At 33.3% G+C, this 22915-nt stretch overlaps 1 long non-coding RNA gene across 1 annotated transcript; it reads left to right on the top strand.

Moving 5' to 3' along the window:
- Positions 1 to 8187: 8187 nt before the first annotated feature.
- LOC132748401 (uncharacterized) lies at positions 8188 to 20378 on the top strand. Its single transcript, XR_009628250.1, has 3 exons — positions 8188 to 8390; positions 13703 to 13847; positions 20128 to 20378. It is a non-coding gene; the product is annotated as an uncharacterized LOC132748401 (long non-coding RNA).
- The last annotated feature ends 2537 nt before the right edge of the window (positions 20379 to 22915 follow it).

Raw genomic sequence — 22915 nt, forward strand, 5'->3', positions numbered from 1 at the left:
ATTGTTCAGTGGCGGCTATGAAAGCCCTCTGTCACCAATATGAATATAGATAAATATAGAATCCCTAAAGAAAGCCCAACACAACACGGCAAAATTGAAAATGTTGCAGGCTCGGTTTGATTGAGCCTGTTCATGGACGGTATTGGAAAGTGCAAATTAGCATTTTAGCAAGTCAGCATGCATGACCCTGTAGTTATACCAAAATCTTAACAACGTTGAGTGCTCTTCTCTGTGACTCAGTTTGACACTTAAATGTTCCGTCAAGACTATTGCCCAAACTGCCATTGTTCCGACTACTCCGTAAAGAAAATAGTCCGTCAATATGGCGCATCCCAAATAATCGCAACTTTTCGGGTCTTTCCGTTTGTCTCCGGATAAGGTTATTATTGATTATAGCCGAGATGTTCCGATTGGCATCCCACATAGTGCTTCGACTGTAGCCAAACAGTAGTTAGCGCCACTGATCAGGACAGTAACGTAGCGTGGCGTCATCAACGTCAGAAGTGTGTCATTTACCTTAAACTCGATTGTTATTTGTCACAAATGTGAGAGAGTACAGTTTTGTGTAGACAAAGTAAAAAAAAATGCAGTAAATGTCAATTGATTTTTTAAAAATATTTAAATTAATATTAATGCACATTTTAATTGATGACTTCAATTTGAAATGTTATAAATCAGTCCAATTATAAAAGATAAAGCAAAGCTCGACCGCTTTGATATTCAATTACCTACTGCGGATTGATATTTACTGCATGATACTTTCAATATTGTTGTCTCATTAAAATTTTGATAAACGCGACCGTTGTTGTTTTAGAATTTTAATCTTTCCTTAATTGAAATTAATATTAAGATGACGATAAAACATTTGTCAAGTTAATCATACGAGGTTTTTTAATGCAAGCCACCTGTTTGGTTTGCATATCATACAGGCAAAATGCTGATTTAAATGCGACACGCATGACAAATTGAAAAAGGAAAGAAAAGAAAAAACGGGACAGAAAGTAAGTCAATATTTAGAAAACAGTATATACCTTCAAACAATCGCAAATTTTCGGCCCTTTCCGTTAAAGTTCGGAAAACAACGATAATCAGCGGTGTTTTCAGAGTGTCTCTCATATTAATAAAGACAAGAAAAGCATTGATGCAAAGCATCAAAGGACGTCCATGCAAGAAATGCAGCAAGTGAAGATGAACTTGTAGACATCTGATGACCAGATATTCTTATAAACTTTTCAATGGTTAATTGGTTTTTACCAGCATTGTATAATATTTATGAATTGGCGAACAAAAGCAATGTTCATCATGAACTTTGGTAGGCATGCTAGAGATTAGAATTTTTTTCCACAGGAACTTGAAATTCTATCAATATTAACGATAATTTCCAAAATATACAGGTCTTTAATATCCAAAATGCAATTACATGTAGTTGTTTGAATATGTTTCATTTTTCATATTTCATTTCCTGCAAAATTCTCCAGTTCGTTATTTATAACCATAGCGCGACATGAATGACCGTTTCGTTCAACTTAAACTTCATATATAAATAGATTTTCGGCCTTTCACAATGTTAAGGTCATCATTCTATTTATAGGTACAGCAATACACAATAACCCACTGTATGTACTACAAAATGATTAATAAAAAACCGAAGAGCGCGATTATTTGACGGATAAGATAATTTCATTTGAATATGTTTGCATTGCGAAATTCTCCAGTTTGCTATTCATTGTTCGCGACATTTCATTTTTGATAATCAAACACCCTCATACCAATCGGTATGATCGGCTAATATGACCGACGAAAAGGCCCGAGAAGTTGCTGACGCCCTTTAACAAAATCTTATTTCATTCCTTAAGGGGCGTCGCTGAAGATAATCAACCTATTATATCCCAAGTCTAAGGGATATTTTTGATCAATGTCACAGTTTCTTCGAAATTGCTCTAAGTAGATTATGACAAATACAATTCAGTCTGACAGCATGAACAATGACCTTATACAGATTAAAGTTATTCAAAAAATATTTCCTTCAAGTTGCCTACATAAATGATACTTTTCACCTTGTATAACCTTTCTTTAAAGCAAGACTGTTTTTGACATGTTTTGTGTGTATTGTTTTTTAATTTGTTTTAAACGATGACAAATTATTGGGCAAATAAATCATTCAACTAAATGACCTTTTAACATAAAAAGAGTGATGGACGCTTTAAAAGCTCTATCCAAATATACGATTGATCACTGCGCGTGCATGACTTAGTGACGTAGTTAATTAAGTCATTATTGTTTATATAATTCACGTTTGATAGTTATTTTAAAGGCCAATTACGTTTCAGGAAGCTGTTTTTATTTATTTTGTAACAAGTTTCACAAAATGTACTTATTGCCGTCATTGACCATACAGATTTGTTAAAATTGTTACTTTTTGGTTTCGACAATTAAATAAACTTAAGTGATTTTGTATGGAAGTTAAAATGTCACTTTGTTCACATTTTGCTACCTTTATAACAAATATATTACGCATTCATCACTATTTTGTTCAGGGTATAAACATTTCATATGTTCTTAATCCATTATCACAATATCGTAAAACATGTGTGATAAGAAAAATATTCACATCTGAGGCTTTATGTGCCTTTAAAATATTGTATGTTTTAATCAGTTCAATGAAAACACGCGCTTTTCTTTAGCTTTCGACGTTTAGTCTTCTTCAGAAGAAATTCACGTTCATAAAATAACAAATGACAAATAACGCAAAGCCCGTTTAACTATATACGCTAAACGGAACGTGACTTTAATGTCAAATAAATAACATAGATACAGCAATATACAATAAATTATACATAGAATATGGATCTGCACATGTGATATAAACATTCTCATAATTAATAATGATAACAAAAAACATAATATGAGAAAAAAAACTTACTACATCTATATGTATATGTATACTGGCCCAATAATATGCTTGAAAGATGAAAAGTTATACATTGTACACAACTTTTGCATTCATACCATTTTTTTTTAAATATTGTAGAATCAACAATTAAAAATAAATATTTATAGACTAAACACCACACGTCGATGGATGAAATTTATAGCTTATGATTTTAGATTAGAGAGTTTATTTCATTTATTCAATAGTTTATTCGCCCATGATAACAGGACATCGTCTTAACAATCGCAACTACTCGGCCCTTTCCGTCAATCTTCGGATAAGGTTATTATAGATAATAGCCGAGGCAATTCCGAATGTCGTCTTAATTTAGTCTTGGTCAGTGCGGACACGTATCGCTACTATTTGTTTGTAATGTTTCGTGTGTTTTTTTTTTCAAGAAAGCTGAAATGACTGCCGATTGTTTGTTCAATTTATATTTACTGTCCTAGAATCTGGACGTACAGCATCGTTGTATTACACCGAGTCCAATCGTTCACTATGTTTCCCAGGCGGAGAACGCATGAAGAGATCAATTTTACAGGTGGAAAACCGATACTGTGGTAAGAAAATTGTCTTCAATTTCTTTGAAAATGCATATTTCACAAAACTTTATAGCCTATTCTGATCTCGTATGATTACTTTATCCGACAGGCATCCCAAACTCGTCAAATCTTTGTTAACTTATTAGATCATTATCGACAACTGCACAAGAAAAGTCACAAAATTGGTAAAATCGCTCCTTGATAGCCAATAACTTGACAGCCAAGCAAACTTCTAAACATTTGTATCGCTCTAAAGGTTCTTTATTAACATATCCTCATCCACCAAAAGCCTGTTCTATTTCTATTCCGTATTTTTGGAGTATAATATCGTTTAAGCGAATTTTCAAAATGAACGCATGAGCCAAACTTTTCATGTGGTTTCATAGGTTTGCAAAGTGAACGCATGAGCAGGCAGTTAAAACTCCAGTTTTTCCTAATTATCTAACAAATTTAACATATTCAAACTTTAAAAATTTCAAATTTTAATCCAAATAAGTGAGAGACACTTCTTTTTACAAATTAAAATATACTTTGTACGCTGTATATATTTCCATGCTTATGAGTTGGTAAGAAATAATAATTGCACTGTGCAAATTGTCTTGTACATTATATATACGGAATTGCTGTTGTACTTGTTAAACGGATAAAACATTTGCGTAGAAGAGAGCTGATCCATTTCACCTAAGAACACAAAAATTATCACTTCTAGAATGAAGTGTTTTTTATCAATATTACAGAATACGGAAAAATACGACACCATAATACCCGTGGAAGAACCACCAGTGCCAGCCATGGCCAAAACTAAAATCTGTGAATAAAAATAACACATATTATCAGCTTTAATGAACAACCTCTTGTATCATAGTATGGAGACCTTTCTGTTGAAAATGTGTCAGGGTTAAATCGTATACAAATACATGCACAGTGCGTTAACTGGAGTGCGGGTATTAGTTACCCGCACTCCAGAGCATGCCCATTGATTGGCTCATTTTTGCTGGGGTTTACATATTGTGACGGCAGAGAAAGGGAAAGCGACAGAAATATCATATTCAGATGTCCGTTCATTGGTTCATTTTTGCCGGGGTTTCATATTGTGACAGCATGGAACGTGTTTTTATGTTTGACTATGATACAAAAGAGAAAGAACACCAAACCACTCGGTAATCTGATTAATACTCGGGGGCTACGCCCCCTCGTACAAATCAGATAACCTCGTGTTTCGGTGCTCTTTCTATTACTTATTGAATAACTTAAACAAATGAATATTGTTTAATACATACAATGGAGAGATAACTAAGTCTTGTCATGTTGAATAAAATCAACAACTGACGACATTAAGCTGATTTATATAATAATCTTACATGACACTTCGGGAAAATCCTTGATTTTTGCACGCATTGTAAATGATTGTTTTACAAAATATGTACTTTGATAATTAAATCATGAATCCTGAATAATTGTATACAATTACTATCATACATGAATACTATTAAACAACAAATACAACAAAGGACAAATGACAAATAGTAGCGTATGTATACTCTTTTAAAGTCCCTGTACCTCAAAACTTTAATAGTGTAATATGATAAACCTGATACTCAAATAAAGAATTACCAATATTACAAATCTTACATAGATATTATCGAATTTAACAAGTTCTGTAAATAAAGGGAGGTAATTAGAAACACATTTTGATAAATACTTTGCCTATTCTTCATTAAAATAAAAAGTGTATGATTTCTAAAAGAAAAACTTATAATCAACCTAAAAAATATGTGTTATTTCAACATTGTTCTTGTATGTTCATTTTGTTGTAAGGAAGTTGATATATATATTCTTGCTTAAAGATCCTGTATGTTATAATTAAGGATGTAACATCCTTGCGAAAGTTGTATATAAAATCAGTTCTTATGAAAAACATATACTTAAGAAGTTGACATTATTAAACACATTATGTGATATTTCTTGAGGAAAAAAAGTTGTGAAATTTTTATTTAAATGCAAAACTGATTTTTTTTTTACCAAAAACAGATTTCTAATTATCTACTTTTATTATCGGAAATTTTTAATTTTGGCAATATCCTTATCAAAAAGGTTTTCTGTAACTTTTAACATTGTTAATTCTTTATTTAAGCCAAAGATTTTTCATATAAGAACATAAAATTTTGAGTCACAGGATCTTTAAGTGTATGTTACATCTTTAATTATAACATACAGGAAATTTAAGTCCCATCAACCAATGATGTTGTATTTTGCAAATATTTTACTCAAAGTTTTAGCAATGAGGATTTATTATATTTTCACAGAACCGAACATACCTTCATCTATTGCTTATAAGCAATTCGTCATAAGGTATAAAAAAGGGACTTCTGTTTGCTCAAACATTGGGAACAAAATTTTTGGAATTTAAAGGTTCAGTGATCGATAACATGTGAGATATCCATGAAAACTGGAGTAACCAAAAAATCCGCCTGCTCATGCGTTCATTTTGCAATCTGATGAAACCACATGAAAAGTTCGGCTCATGCGTTCATTTTGAAAATTCGCTTAAACGATATAATACTCCAAAAATACGAAATAGAAATAGAACAGGCTTTTGGTGGATGAGGATGTGTTAATAAAGAACCTTTAGAGCGATACAAATGTTTAGAAGTTTGCTTGGCTGTCAAGTTATTGGCTATCAAGGAGCGATTTTACCAATTTTGTGACTTTTCTTGTGCAGTTGTCGATAATGATCTAATAAGTTAACAAAGATTTGACGAGTTTGAGATGCCTGTCGGATAAAGTAATCATACGAGATCAGAATAGGCTATAAAGTTTTGTGAAATATGCATTTTCAAAGAAATTGAAGACAATTTTCTTACCACAGTATCGGTTTTCCACCTGTAAAATTGATCTCTTCATGCGTTCTCCGCCTGGGAAACATAGTGAACGATTGGACTCGGTGTATTAAGAAATACTATTTGTAACCAAATTGAATATTTATTACATGGTTTAGAGATTAAATTACGGACCCTGATGAGCATGTGAACGTGTCGCCATATTGGTAGTTTCTCAAGTAATTGCGTCACAGTGCAAAACGCCCTCTAACGCGAAAAAAATATACATACAGTAAAAGCATAACTGGAAAGTAAAAATAACAATAAATACACCGATATAACAAACCAAAAGAAAAACATACTGCTAAAGATAATGATAAAGTCAGCTAGATTCTCAAAATAATGTGCAAAATATACTTCTTTTGCCATGATTGTTGTACTTTCTACAGTGAGGTTCTACTGTTTACTTTCGAACCTAAAAATTTATTTCCCTGAATATATTAAGCGACCCCCTCTAATTTGCAATATGTCTTTTTAAGTCATTTGCTGATAAGAATAATTTTAAAATCCATGAACAAGGTCGACATGCATATCAATGTAACATTACCAGGTTCATTATTGTCTGCCGCGCAATTTTAGTATTTAAGTTTGAAATCAGGAGCAGTTTGTGTTCAGCAGGGTTAGTGTCATTATGCTTTAAATACTGCATTGATTCCGACATAACTACGACCATTTTCGTTAATGTCCGACATAACTACAACCATTTCCGTGAAAGTCCGACATTACTACGACCATTTTTGTCAATGTCCATCATAACTACGACAATTTCGTCAATGTCCGACATAACTACAACCATTTCCGTAAAAGTCCGACATTACTTCGACCATTTTTGTCAATGTCCATCATTACTGCGACAATTTCGTCAATGTCCGACATAATTACGACCATTTCCGTCAACTACGACCATTTCCGTCAAAGTCCGACCTAACTACGGAAAATTTCAGACAAGCATTGCTTGCGAAGTAGCGATAACATGCATGTATGTATAGAACGCATCCTTATTCATATTTTAATGACGTGTTTTCACGTGTATCTAAGAAACCCGCAACTAAACATTTCAGATACTTGAAAGATCCTTGACTCAAATTTTCAGTTCTTACAGGAGTTCCACTGAGGTTAAAAAACCTAAAACATAAAAGTTAGAATTCTTTACATAGATCAACTGGCGCACATAAAACCAGAAAAAAAATATGTGAAAGATGATGCGAAATGATGAAAATCGTCATTTAGAGCGTTTCTTATCCCGATTTAAAGCGCTTTAGGTTTTAGGTCATTGTGTACACTTATTCTGGAGTGGATGAATCATTTATTTGGTATAAACCTACATAAAATAAATCTCGAAAAAATATTTCCAGGTCCGTCACGTCAATAAATCTCAGTTGAGTTTTTTTAAGTGTATCCTTGATACATCCGGATCGTTCTCAGTTATTGAAATTAAAATGCAACGAAGTTATTGCTAACAGATACATTCATGTCATCATGTAGACGTGCCTAAGGAAGTGGGCGAATGAGCGAGCACGTGCTCTGGCCATTAACTTCACACATGTATTCGATTTTAGCCTTTGTTACGCCACAAAAATGCTCGCACCTTTTCAGTTTTATTTTAAATACTTACAAAATGACTTCTCGAGTAATTAATGTAAATAAAGTTATTTCACTGAAGTTATCAATAATGCCAATGTGTCATTAAAACGATAATGGAAAAGTACAAATTGGGGTGTCGTAATGACATATAACAATGTGATTGGTTGGGCGTAATAAATCTAAATCAAGCAAACGCACATAAAAACCTGGCATGATTTAAAAAGAAAAATCAGTTTATAGGAATGTAAGTAACCAGTAAACAGCTTTACATTTTACATTAAAGAGACTTTTTTACTATTTAATTAAAAATTCTGAGTTCAAAGCATATTCATAGGACTTAAAAAAAAACTTTTGGATTCTACGCAGACGACATCATGTTGGAAATGTTAACGAGAACGCTCCTAGTATTGTTTGCCTTGTTTATAGTCGCCAGAGCCCAATGGTATAATTATGGTGAGTAAAATACGAGGATGCAGTCCTTTTTGTACGATTTTTGTAGTGTATTTAGTATTTTTTTATTTGTGCCCATTCTGTTCATTTGTTTTACTTGTTTATTTTCATAAAGGATTTTAGAATTTTACAATAACAAAGTATTTATTTTTCGTACAAAACTTCATTAAACGTTTTTGTAACTGGCATGCCTCCAGAGGAGAATACACATTTCCGAAATAGAATTAAAATTATGTCAACTGAAGTAGAAGAAATACGTGGATATTTACAATCAATATGACGATTTACATTTTGTATGCAATATTTCGCTGAAATAAGTGACTTTTTCATCATTTTTCTAACCTCATTAATATGAAAAAGGCAAAGCCTCAAAGCGAGCTCGATTTACTTTTACCGTGAACTAGTATAAAATAATCGTTCATTTTTATTTTACATTTTCAGTTTTGAAACTGCCATTCGGTATTTTATACACTTCTTCCGTTTATTCTGGTTATCTATTATGGTTCCTATAAAAGTGCGCAGGACACCTGTCTATGCGTCCGTTTTCTATCAGAATTCCTTGGCTTTTATCCTTATCTTGTAATTCGAAAAGTTGCGATGTGTCAATTTCCCATTTTGCAGTACTTCCGGCCCATCACTAGCATACCGTAAAGCTCTCTTTGCGAGCAGGCTAAGTATGCTAAGGGAAATCTATTCCCTAATCGTGCTCCCTATATTTGACAGGTTATATGACCTTATACAATACATGTATCTACGAGGGTTATATAACAAACTGCTGTTTATATACAACTATAAAACCTGGCCAGAATGTTCAAAACGGATTTATAACACAGCAGACTTTTTTTTTAGAAAAAAAAATATAGAACTAAATGACAGAAACCGTGTACATGTATATAGCTTTTATAATCGTCACAATTATCTAATGAAAAGCGCAGTATTATATAGTATGTCCTTACATTAGGTAAAATTGTCGTTACTAGCATAGGAACTGTGATGCTCTCCTTTTAGCATACACTTGTAGTTTAGACCATAAATTAATGGTATGTTATATATACACCAGTTTTTTAAGCTTGTGCATGCGCGCAGTCTGATCAGGATCCATGCTGTTCGCTTTCCAACCCTATTACAAGAAACTGATAGCGAACAGCATGGATCCTGATCAGACTGCGCGGATGCGCAGGCTAGTCTGGATCCATGCTGGTCGCAAACGCACTATGTTGGTTTTGTCATGGCGCGGCTATGGAACGCCTGGACTGTCTTATGTTAAGAATGAATGATATACCTGGTTAAATGTCTTTCTGTTGAGTCCGAGATACAAAATGCTGGGTGGAAATCATAATGTGCTCAGTTATTGAAGTGCTATGTTGTGTGCTGACTGTATTTTATTCAATCAAATCAATGTATTATCGGGTGCATAAGTCGTTATGTTCAGTTCTTAAAACAAACAGGCATGTGGAAACACAATTATGTTGAGTTAAAAAGATATGTTGTAGGGTGTTACAGTTATTATGTTCGGTTATAATAATATGCTGTTTTGTGCTCTTCTCATCATGTTCAACCATGAAAATAAACAGTTGAGTGGTACTATCATTTTGTTTGGTTGAGGCAGTGTATTATTGGGTGATATTTTTATTATTTTCAGTTGCAATAACATGCTGTTGGGTGCTTTATTCCTTCTGTTCAGTCGTGAAATAGAACTGTTAAATGGTACAATCATTATCTTAAATGGTACTATCAATATCTTGTGTGCTGATTATATCTTCTTCAGTCAAGTCAATGTGTTGTTCGGTGCAAAGGTCGTTATGTTCAGTGGTTTTTTGGTACTATCATTATGTTCAGTTCAGATGATATACTGTTCGGTGCAGAGGTCATTATGTTCAATAGTGAACACAAACTGTTGTGTGATACAACCATTATGTTGGGTTCATTCGGATATTTTCTGGCAACAAGACGGGAGAGGTCACGTCGAGGCTAATGACCACTAAATTGCCAAAACAATTTTCTTCCCTGTAAATATTATCGGGGGCTTAAGAACGTTATTTTCATAAATTGGACTTTTAAATACCCTATGGGTATTTATTTAGTTAATTCATGACTATACTATACTGTTACAGTCATAATGGGTACAGTATATAAAACTTAAGATATGGGTAAGGGTAGCCTGTTAAAGTCACACATGACCACCGTAAATAAAACTTAAAATTTATCTGTTTGGTAACCTATAAGAGTCACAAATGGACACAGCAAACGAAATTTAAAATATAAAACATCATATTCAAGTAAGGGAACCCTATTTGAGTCACACATGGCCACAGTATATGGAGCATATATAAGTAAGGGTAGCCTATTAAAGTCACATATGGCCACAGCGTATACAACTTAAAATGTATTTGTTGGTAACCCATTTGAGTCACACATAACCACAATAAATGGAACATAATATTTAAGTAAGGGAAACTTATTTGAGTCACACATGGCCACAGTATATGCAACATTAAATATAAGTAAAGGTAGCGCAATAAAGTCACACATACCCACATTATGAAGAACATTCTATATAAGTAAGGGAAACCTAATTGAGTCACACTAGGCCAAAATATATGGAACATTATGTTTAAGTAAGGGAAATCTTTTTGAGTCACACATAACTAAAGTATATGGAACATTATATATAAGTAAGGGTAGCCTAATAAAATTAGACTCAAATACATTTCCCTGACTTAAACATTTTGTCTAATATATTGTGGCCATGTGTGACTCAATTAGGTTTCACTTACTTATATAAAATTTTCTTTATACTTTGGCCATGTTTGACTTTATTAGGCTACACTTACTTATATATAATGTTCCATTTACTGTGGTCATGTGTGTCTCAAATGGGGTTTCCATACTTATATTTAACGTTCTATATACTGTGGCCATGTGTGACTCAAATAGGTAATTGTTTTGGCAATTTAGTGGTCATTAGCCTCGACGTGACCTATGGAAATTAGTTGCTCCCGCCCGCCATCTTGTTTGACGCGAAGATATCCGAATGAACCCAACATAATTGTATGACCACTCAGCGCATTGTCAAATGACTTGTGCACCGAACAGTATATCATCTGAACTGAACATAATGACGGTATCACACCACAGTTTGTGTTCACTACTGAACATAATGACCTCTGCACCAAACAGGATATCATCTGAACTGAACATAATGACGGTATCACACAACAGTTTGTGTTCACTACTGAACATAATGACTTCTGCACCGAACAGTATATTATCTGAACTGAACATAATGACTTCTGCACCGAACAGTATATCATCTGAACTGAACATAATGACCTCTGCACCGAACAGTACATCATCTGAACTGAACATAATGACTTCTGCACCGAACAGTATATCATCTGAACTGAACATAATAACGGTATCACACAACATTTTGTGTTCACTACTTAACAGAATGACTTCTGCACCGAACAGTATATCATCTGAACTGAACATAATGACGGTATCACACCACAGTTTGTGTTCACTACTGAACATAATGACCTCTGCACCAAACAGGATATCATCTGAACTGAACATAATGACGGTATCACACAACAGTTTGTGTTCACTACTGAACATAATGACTTCTGCACCGAACAGTATATTATCTGAACTGAACATAATAACGGTATCACACAACATTTTGTGTTCACTACTTAACAGAATGACTTCTGCACCGAACAGTATATCATCTGAACTGAACATAATGACGGTATCACACCACAGTTTGTGTTCACTACTGAACATAATGACCTCTGCACCAAACAGGATATCATCTGAACTGAACATAATGACGGTATCACACAACAGTTTGTGTTCACTACTGAACATAATGACTTCTGCACCGAACAGTATATTATCTGAACTGAACATAATGACTTCTGCACCGAACAGTATATCATCTGAACTGAACATAATGACCTCTGCACCGAACAGTACATCATCTGAACTGAACATAATGACTTCTGCACCGAACAGTACATCATCTGAACTGAACATAATGACCTCTGCACCGAACAGTATGTCATCTGAACTGAACATAATGACGGTATCATACAACAGTTTGTGTTCACTACTGAACACAATGACCTCTGCACCGAGCAGTACATCATCTGAACTGAACATAATGATAGTACTATTCAACAGTTCTATTTCACGACTGAACAGTCTGAATAAAGCACCCAACAGCATGTCATTGCAACTGAAAATAATAAAAGGATCACCCAATAATACACTGCCTCAGCCAAACGAAATGATAGTACCACTCAACAGTTTATTTTCATGGTTGAACATGATGAGAAGAGCTATTTTAACCGAACATAACAACTGTCATACCCTACAACATATCTTTTTAACTCAACATAATTGTGTTACCACATGCCTGTTTGTTTTAAGAACTGAACAGAACGACTTATGCACCCGACAATACATTGACTTGACTGAATAAAATGTAATCAGCACACAACATTACACTTCAATAACTGAGCGCATTTGGATTTCCACCCAGTATATTGGGATTTTGACCCAGCATATTGTATCTCGGACTCAACAGAATCACATTTAACCATGTATATCAGTCATTCTACACATAAGACAGTCCAGGCGTTCCATACGCGGCTCATTTGTTGAATGTTGTGGCTCATTTACGCCATGTCGTGTTTCGCTTATGTGGAAATGCGGAAAACACGAATATACGACTATGTCGAACCTTGTCGTAAATAAATATGTGTTTGCGGCTGGCGGAAAAGTAAAAACACGACATGACTTTAATCACTCACCTAGTTGAATATATAGAGGATAAAGTCTTTTTTTTCTATAAATGCGGGATTTATTTTCATTGAGTGGTATGATAAAATAATTTCGTTATTGGCGGTATCCACGAATGAAATATGATAATTTTCATACCAAGAGATGACAATATATCCTGTGTTTATAGAAAACAAACTTGAATTTCTGTGAAAATATGGAAAATGATAAATATGCATTTTATCTCATCAATATTTCTCAATACGTCATATATAAGTAAGTATAAAAGAAATATATATCAAAGCTTTCCTATCTATATATAGATGACGATGATTATGGTGACAGTTATTACTCCTACGGCTCCTACGGCGGATACGGCGGATATAGTGGGTATAGTGACGACTGGGGCTACGATGACTAGATCGGCTCTGGTCGGGTTCGAATCTTCTACAACACTGAATTAACAGGTAAAAAAAAACACACATGGCAATGTCGCTTTATATGTACGCGTTTTTATTTTTTCATAGATGACGACCAGGACGACATGTTCGAGATGATGTTTGGCCGATACAATGGTTTCTACGGTGGTTTTATGGGAATGGGATATTTACGGGATATGTTTGAAGATTAGGCCGCCATCAATGTGAAGCTTCTTGTATTGTCCTATGTGATGTGAGTGTCGTTTATTTATGTTGTTTTGTTCATGTCACGTTTATTATATTGTCCGCTCATACCATGCTCATTAACTAACATTACAGCACATTTTGACCTTTAAATCTAAACCTGGTGGTACAGAAATCGATAAGCCTTTGCCCCCAGTATAGAGCCAGGCCAGCCATTTCCGTGCAGTCTGGCTAGATATTACTTATGATGGCTTATTTCTTTTAGATTTTGATACTGAAATTTCTTACAATCCGGGGTCACTTTTTTTGTTTTTTTTTATTTGTCTGACCACCCCACATGCAAGCAATTCTCAAAAAAGATTTGATTTAGATTCATTGCGGGCAAAGCTCCAGCTATAGGATATTCGCATCTGGACAAATAGGTCCCGGGTTAGAGTCCCATCAAGAACACTGCTCATTTGTTTAGGCAAGAAATTTTCATAGCTGTACCTGCAAAGAGTGAGCGATTGATCTTCCCGTTGAGCATTTCAAAGCTATTTGAGCCGCGTCACGACAAAACCTACATAATGTGTTTGCGACCAGCATGGATCCAGACCAGCCTGCGCATCCGCGCAGTCTGATCAGGATCCATGCTGTTCGCTTACACACCATATAACAAGTAGAGAAACTGATAGCGAACAGCATGGATCCTGATCAGGCTGCGCAGGCTGGTCTGGATCCATGCTGGTCGCAAACCCATTATTTTGGTTTTGTCGTGACGCGGCTCATTTATAGATCATATGATAAGAGATACATAAAACATATGTACTGATATAACATAGAAAACAAGGGAAGGGAAGCCATGCGATAACACGTGATAAGATTACAAAAGTGGATTTATTCAAGTGTTAACTGAAATTCTTCTTAACATTTTTCAAAATCATGTAGAATATGTTTTAATTCTCCCAAATCATGTACATCCTTTACCATCTTTTACATGAAATAAATATTTACGTCATAAGAAAAAAAAACACATACATAACAAATGAAGAAAAAAATCGATCAATGCATTTAAGTTTTGTGTTAAGAAAACGCCATAGGTGGTCTCTTCTTTAAGATAAAGGTTTTTCTTATTATTATTGTCATTGTTTTCGAATTTTAAATTAAAAGTAATGATCGAGCATTTTCAGAGACAGTTGTTTCTTTTTATAAGACTTATTCAAATTCATTTTAGAAATGTAAGAATAGTCATCTTGTTTCTCATATCATCCAGAGATAGTTCGTTTAAATTCGACCAAATTTGTAACTTTCCGTTTTACTTTAAGTTCCTCTTATAGTTATTTCGATGCTTAATGACTTTTATCTGTCACGGAAAATGGCGACATATGCGGAACTTTCCTAGTCTTAACCACAGGCGTTCGGCACATTGACCATGTCAATAATGGTCAAAGTATTACTTTCTTACCAATGGCAAGGAGCTAAATACGGTGGCATAAAGGTGACATGTGTGTGTTTTAATTTAACTCGTGCGCACGAGATACTATGTCGTGGCCACGAGATAGCTAAGTCCTTAGAACGAGATACTATGTCGTGACCACGAGTACTAAGTTGTGACCACGAGATAGCTAAGTCGTGGGAACGAGATACTTTGTCGTGGCCACGAGTACTAAGTCGTGGCCACGAAATAGTTAAGTGTAGGTCACGAGATAAATAACCAATCAGATTACAACATTTATATTAATTTTCCTAATTAACTAGACATGTGCTATAGTACTTCACCAGCCTGTAAAAGTGCTATTTATACAAGTCATAGATTAGTCAATAATTTTACATTTAGCGTCATTGTGGCCCTGATTCGTTACCCAATGACTTCGAAATTATTAGGTGTCATCTACTGATCAGGTGCAATGATCTTTCTAGGTTCTATAAACCATGGCTTATTCCATCTAAATTTTTCATCAGACAAGCATTTTACATGAAGTGTCCTGGTTACCTTGACCCTTGACTTCAAACGTCCTTATAGGCTATCTACTGTCCATGGGCAATGTCCATACCAAATAAAATAAACAGTGCTCATTCCTTCTCATGTTATCGTATAAACAAGATTAACAGGCCGTAGTATGTACATGTACAAACTGACCAAATTGTCCCCACAAAGGGCTATAGTCAAAATGAATGTATGATAGGCCTTGGAAGGTCACCTAGTAATATGATCCTAAAGACAAGTTCAAAGTGAATATCTGATGTATTTTCAAAGATTAATATTGCATGTAAAACTTTACACAGATTTTGTTTAAGTTTAAGTTTAAAAAATTCATAATATATATAGTGTAATCTGATTGGTTAATGATCTCGTCCGCACGACTTAGATATTTCGTTCCCACGACTTAGTAACTCGTGGCCACGACATAGTGTCTCATACCAACAACTTAATTATCTCGTGACCACAACTTTGTAACTCGTGGTCACAACATAGTATCTCGTGGCCGCGACATAGTATCTCGTTCCAACGACTTAATTATCACGTGGCCACGACTTAGTAAATCGTGGCCATGACATAGTATCTTGTGCCCACGACTTAATCATCTCGTGGCCACGACAAAGTAACTCGTGGCCACGACATAGTATCTTGTGGCACTAACTCGTGGCTTCGACATAGTATCTCGTGCGCACGAGATAAATAAAAACACACACACACATGTCACTTTTGTGCCACCGTAGCGAAACGTATGTTTACTCGTGGTGAAATTTGGAAATTTCTTGGGACAAAATATGTCGACCTGAATATTTTAAGGTAATTTTCCACGTTTGATAATTCATTTATCGTAAATGAGGATAGATGGCTCAATATTTTAAACGGTTACTGCTATTGTGCTATGTTTACACGTTTAAGTTTAGCTTTTTTAGCTTGAACTCGTTGGTGAAAAAAACAACAACATAAAACCCAGCGGAACCACAAAAGTAAATTATTTCTCATATCCGTTTTACCCCAAACATTTGGGTTTTTTTGATTTTGAGAAGTGAAAAAAAAAGTTGACTATTTCTTGGGGAAATCTTGGGTTTTGTTGCGAAAAATTTTTCAAATTTTGTTCTAAGTTGAAAATTTTTAAAAAAGAGTTCAAAAACCAAAAAAAATTAAAAGGGAAAGACCCCCATTTGAATTATGCTATGCAAAAGGTATTTTTTTGCAAATAAAACTGTAAAAAATTTTAAGAATTTCCCCCATTTACCGTAGGGAAAGGCTTGCCACTTAAAAAATAATTCATATAAAACGATTTTTATATATTTGGGGTAAATTATTTGATTTATTTTATTTAAATTTTTACAAGGGTTTTTAAAAAAATTGCATTGTTTGGGGGGAAATTATGGGATAAAAAAAAGTTCCCGTCGAAATTCATCATTCCTGTAAGATATTAAACAAAAGAAATGTTAAACATGTCCGTAAGATGAAATGTAATAATTTACGTAAGATATTGAACGAAAGAAATGTAATCATTTCCGTAAGAAATTGAACGAAATATATTTAACACTTTCCGTAAGATATAAAACGATAGAAATGTAATCATTTCCGTAAGATATTGAACGAAATATATTTAACACTTTCCGTAAGATATAAAACGATAGAAATGTAATCATTTCCGTAAGATATTGAACGAAATATATTTAACACTTTCCGTAAGATATAAAACGTAAGAAATGTAATCATTTCTGTAAGATATTGAACGAAAGAAATTTAATCATTTTCGTAAGATATCAAACGATAGAATATAATCATTTCCGTAAGATACCCAACTAAAGAAATGTAATCCATTACGTAAGATATTGAACGAAAGAAACTTAATCATTTCCTTAGGATATTTAACGAAAGTAATATAGTCACCGAAGAAATATTCCGAACAATTTGTAAGAAATTTAGAAAATAAAAAGGGCGTTAGTCACGCTTTCTGAAATTTAATTTGATAAATAAAGATTTCCCTGATTTATCTTCATTAGAAACATATCAATCGTATTTAAATGATTACGGTGGTCTAGTTTCAGCTCGGGAAATGCGGAAACAAATATTCCAATAGGTTCGTCCTAACCCAAATTTCCTTTAATTGCAAATTATAGTCGTTTTTTCCTGTCAAAATACGATTCAAAATTACCCATTCCTGCCACATCTAGCAATAGACCGGCTGGCCAACCGACTATCCAACTAACGAGCAAACAAACTTTAAAACAACAACATCAACAATAACAAACAACAACAACTAAAGCACAAAACTAAAACACAACAAAATAACAACAACAACAAAGAACAACCAAAAAAACTGGTATAAATTTTATATTAAACCATCAACTATGAGTCCCCTTTATAACAAATAAAATAAATTACATAATCTTATAAAAGCTGCTGCAGTAAGGGCGTTTTTAAGCCGTCCGATTAGCTCAGTAGGTAGAGCGTTGGACTGTGAATTGGAAGACCCAGGTTCGATTCCCGGACATCGCAGGCCACTTTCGTTGTGATTGATCATAAAAATCCTTTATACGGCACAGTGCGTGTTCTAGCATGTACAGAAATTATCCGATCTTTGCGAAAGTGAAGGCAACTAGTACTGGTAAACGGCTTGACAGCTTACACAGAAGCAATGCGGTGACTGAACTGTGCTCTGGTAAATTCAATCTGACTCATTGTCGTGATCCAGAAAGTACACTAGCAACACCACTCAATCCAGTCTGCGTTTTATTTTCGTACCGAGTTAATAAATATGTAGCGACATGTTCGCTCATGGTTTTATTTTACAAATACCAGAATTACATAAAATTCACAGAAAATGCAAAACTTTGTATGATAATGATCAATTCTAATTTTATTTGGTTTCTGGTAATAAAATAAAACACAAAAGTGTCACGTGATCAATCAAACTCTCTTTACATTAGGTTAAATATGTCGTGACAATTTGACCCATATAATATTAAAAAACAATTAATTATGTAATAACATAATGTTAAATGGATCTAACAGCGTGAGTAATATACTCATTATTTTGAAATTTTCCATTTGCTTTATTCATTAATAATTTATCAAAATTGAACTTTGCACAAAAATAAAATCAGATAAAAAGATGATAGAAATAATAAATTTCTGAGATTCAATTAATTCACTAAAAATCAATAAACCTGCTGTGTCAATTATTCTAATTTAGCAAGCAATGTATTTAAAGGCCCATTATGCCACAGAAATACTGTGATTTTAATTTCCCGAAAGCTTTTAATGTTTGGTGTCTATGTCTATTAAAGTTACTCATTGACCAATTTCATGAACCATCTTTTACTTTTTTTTTTTTTTTTGGAAATAAATAAGTAAATTTATAGTATTTTATATGGAAGTCAAAATACTATTATGGCTATACATTTTGCAACTTTAATGACAAATAATTTTACATACAAAGTTACTTTTTTTAGGTGATAAGCATCTAATATGCTCTAAAACTATTATTTATATGTTATAAAACTCATGTTCGCCTTCACCAAAGAAGGAAAACTATAATCGTTTCTCAGGCTTAATGTGCCTTTAATCATTTTAAGTATTTTGACACAAAGTAAAAAATACTATACACTGCATAAATAAATGAATGAATAAATTAGTCCGTCCGTCCGTCCGTCTGTCCGGGCATACATCCAATGGTTTTTGAGCTTCATTCCGTCTATAATCTTAAAAAAGAAGAAAATCTCATAAACCGACTGATCAATGGGGCTTATTTTACTGGTGTATGTGGGAAAGTGCCACCTAAAGATCAATGAAAAAGCACATAAAAAAATGTTACTGCCCGTGAATCCTCCTTTCCCTTCCCCTTCCATCCAACCCAATAAAAACCCTTTTTTCCCTATTTCCCCCCCCGGAAACTGTAATTAGATAAAAGAAATATTTTTTCTCAAAATTTTTAAAGTTGGTAACGGACAGGGTTTTCACTTTTTTTGGTTGTGGTCTACTTACTTTATGCGCTATTTGTACATGGTTGTTTTATTTTAAACAGTTTTTAGTTGAAAGGGGCCGGGGCCCCTTTTATCCTTTTTGTAATGTTTTTAAAAAAAACTTTTATTTATTATTTTTTTATTTTTTTATTATTTTTTTTTATTTTTTTTTATTTTTTTTTATTTTATTTATTTTTTAAATTTTTATTATTTAACATTAAGATTTTACATCAGTAGTTTAATTTTAAACTTAAAAACATTGGCATAAATGTTGTTTTGTTTTTTTTATTAGAAACCAGTGGGATTTTTCTCGATTTTAAATTCAAAATATGTGACTGACTATATTTCCCGCTTCAAGTAGCAACGTATTTATTCTTTTTTTTTTTCTTTTTCAGGACAGGGATTTTAAAGTGTATCAACCTTGGCATGAAATGGGCATGATGAATGAACTGAAACTTTTTTCACGAGTGCCAGTTTTGTGTTTTTACTCTTTTTTTCTTTCTCTCTTATTATTAATAAGGATGACAGTTGAAATACTATTTACTCACGTGTATAAATCTTTCCTCTATTACTAATAAAAAATAGGGCGTTTTTTAAACTTTTGTCAATATTCACTTCTTTAACTTAATAAAAAAAGTTCCCTCTATGCATTTCGTATTTTTTGTCTGCTCCCAACGCGGTATTAATATTAAAAATTTCTTTTGTTTTTCGCTTGTGCTTATCGCCAGTCTACAACACCCTAGTGACTTTTCGAAAATGTGCACGGACGGCGACACGTTTCTAAAAAGAAAGCTTGAAGCTTTTTTATGCGTTTTATTGAATGGATTTTCTGCAAATGAAGCGTTCAGACCTCTTCTCAGAGAGCACTTTCCTTGGCTTTTTCCGACTTCGTATGATTCCCTATGATTATCAGTAATTTTTTCCCAACTGATTCAGTCGATGATTCTTTATTATGGAAAATCACAGAGAATCCGCCATGTTTCGATCAGCTTATGGTTTACCACAAGGCAGTATTATGAGACCGTCTTTATTCAAAGAACAACATACATACAATTTGTCATTTATTAAAATATTCATAGTGTATATACATTCTTGTAATATAAGGCGCCGTCAAGTTGGAATTGTTACATGATTGGTTTTCAACATAAATATATTCAAACATCTCTTTCCGCATGAGGTATAAAAAGTCACCTATTTTTAAACATTAACCTGTTGCAACCGGAAAGGATACACCTTTGTCAGAGCTTGAACAACCTGCATTTCCGTACAGTCGGACACGGCTCTATGCTTTTGGTACCTATACTTTCATATTTTGATATTGAAATCCCTAAAACTTTAAAAAAGGAAATTGGGCAGGGCTTATTTTTCTTAAAAATTTTAGCAGTTTAAGGGTTAAAAAATTGGTCGACGGGGATGAAAATCTGTCAAAAAAATAATATCTTTTGTTGTAAAGGGAAAAATTGAATGAGGGTTATTGTTGGATTGTAACATGGGCCTCTAATTAAAGGGGGGAAATTGTTATAAGGGAAAAAAAATACGTGGTTTCACATCGCATTGATCAATAAATTTGTTTTCGTTTCTTTTAGATGTCTTTACCAAATTTGTCCGGGAAAAATGTGTGATGTTAAAATTTTTTCAAAAATTTTTAAATTTAAAAAAATCAAAAAAAAAAAAATTCTTTTTTAGTGTTTATATTAGCAAATTTAAATTAAAGTTTTAAAAATTTTTTGAAAAAATTTAAATAAACGGTAATGCCTTAGGGAGAGAGTTTCTTTGTGCGAAATTTTCATTAAAACCCGCCTAATCCGGTATTGAAAAGATATCAACAAAAGGTCTTTTACCCTGATTTTGTTTCATTCTCCATGTCCCCTTTTTAAAGGGAAAAATATTTTGGAAAAGGGAATCCTCTTATGACTTAAAAGTTTTTTCAAAAGAACGCCAAAACCATCCCGCCATATCGGGAAAATACCCCGGTTTTAAATGGCGAGGAGGGCTCATTGGTTTTTGGGTGATAATATTCCCCCAATGTCGTTCTGAAATGATAAACATTTGAGTAATTCAGATATTTTTGGATGGAAATGGAAATCTTTTCTATTAAAATTTAAATACTTGTAGATACAATGCATAATTACAGGGCAAAACTTGTATTCCTCGCTTGAAACAATTTATAAAATGAAGAAATTGACATTTTCTTAGACAACCATGGAGTGAAATTCGACAACATTATTCTGAACACTTTATATATGAAAGAGATGTGAAATAAATATGTTGCTTCTGTAAACATACTGAATTTGAAAACAATAATAATCTTATATTGCTAAGTTTAAACAAGTATTGATTTAAGAATTGAAATGGAATCAAAATGATTATCATACATGAATTATAAAGAAGAATCACGAAAAATCCTCATTCCTAACAACAGAAGAGTAATTGATGAATAAGTAAAAATGATTGATCAAGAAAACAACTAAATTAAGTTGGAGAACACACACGTGAAAGTGTTAAATAAGACCCAAAAACATTTTCCTAATCATTTGGGCAGGATGTAAACTTAATGGGAAAGTTTTAAGAGATTAATTACATACTAGCATTACTTTAATTTGCATATACATTTGTTGACATTTACTTTGTTTTTGGGATTAAAATTTAAATAACTAATGAATACATACCTAAAATTCCCGGGGAGGGGTCTGTTTTCGGAATTGTCTTTTCTAATAATATTTTAACTTTTTGGGCCCCTCCCGCAAACATTTCAGTGATTTTCCCAAAAAATTTAAATTTTTTTAAACTTTTTTTAAAAAAAAAAATTTTCGGGCAGGGAAACCCATTGGAAAAGAAATGGAAAAACAAGGGCAGGGAAAAAAATTTTGAAAGGGGGGAAAAAATTAAAAATAAAAGAAAGGGGAAAAAGGGGAAAAAAAAGAAAAATGGAAAAAAAAAAAAACCCAAAGGAAACCCCCGGAAAAAAAGGGAAAAAAATGGCGGGCAAGGAAAAAAATGAAAAAGGGAAGCAATTTGGAAAACATGGAAAAAAAAGGGAAAGCAAAAAAATAAGTTAAAAATCCAGCCGGATTTTTGGTCTGTTTGGGGATTATAAAAGTGAAACAGTCTATGTTCCTACCCCGGTTAATGGATTTAAGAAATTTAAAAAATAAAAAAAAAAAGATTGAAAATATTGTTTTT

Source organism: Ruditapes philippinarum, unplaced genomic scaffold (genome assembly GCF_026571515.1).
Source record: "Ruditapes philippinarum isolate M1 unplaced genomic scaffold, ASM2657151v2 ctg1310_1_1_1_1, whole genome shotgun sequence".
Lineage (NCBI taxonomy): Eukaryota > Metazoa > Mollusca > Bivalvia > Venerida > Veneridae > Ruditapes > Ruditapes philippinarum.